This window comes from Marmota marmota, unplaced genomic scaffold (genome assembly GCF_001458135.2).
Source record: "Marmota marmota marmota unplaced genomic scaffold, marMar, whole genome shotgun sequence".
Lineage (NCBI taxonomy): Eukaryota > Metazoa > Chordata > Mammalia > Rodentia > Sciuridae > Marmota > Marmota marmota.
The window spans coordinates 5,117,199-5,118,019 of NW_026000242.1; positions in this window are offsets into that span (position 1 = coordinate 5,117,199).

Consider the following 821-nt stretch of genomic DNA (forward strand, 5'->3'; position numbering starts at 1 on the left):
AGCTCCGGGTCCCGGTGGCCCGGGCCGGGCGGGGCCGGGGAGGGACGAGCAGCAGGGGAGGGCCCGGCCCCGGGTCAGAGGAGATGACAAGGTTGTGGGGAGGGGCGGCTGGGGTCGCGCCCCTGCTTCGCTTGGCTGCGCACACCAGATCCCCGAGCCTGGTCTCCGGCGCTGGTGTCCTCCCGAACCCGCCAGGCGACTGCGTTCTCCTCCAAGCTACTGCTCGCCGGTCCCGCCGCTCTTAAAGGGCCCGTGCCTTTCCACAGCCCTCGGGGGGCTAGGATGGCGAAGGCGAGTGCAGTGCCCGCGGCGCGAGGGTCGGAGGAGGCGTTTGTGGACCCAGGACTGAGGGTTGGCAGGGAAGAATCGACTTGGGGGCGATAAGAAAGTTAGAGTGAGGGGGGACAGATCTCTGGAATATAGTCTAGGCAATGGTAGTGGAGGGGTGTGGGGCGCACATTCCGTCACTCTAAGGGATTGTGAAGCTGACAGTCTTCGCACACAGAACCTATCCCCATCAATTTTCCCCGGTTCTAGCTATTAAGCTAAAGCCCCTCCCATCCCCAAACCAAGCACAAAAGATTTCAAAGAAGCGGGAGTCTTGGGACATTGGGATATCCTTCCTCCAACCCCATTCACACTTTCCCTCTCTAAGGAGGAGGACACTAGTTAAGATTGGACTTGGGGAATTAATGTTGATTAAACTTGTACGAGACTTAAAAAAAAAAGATTGGTCTTGGGGGAGAGGTTGCAGGCAGCTCCAATATTAAACTGGTACCCATACTCAGCCTGCTCTGACTGTAGAAATCTTTATTCTGTCA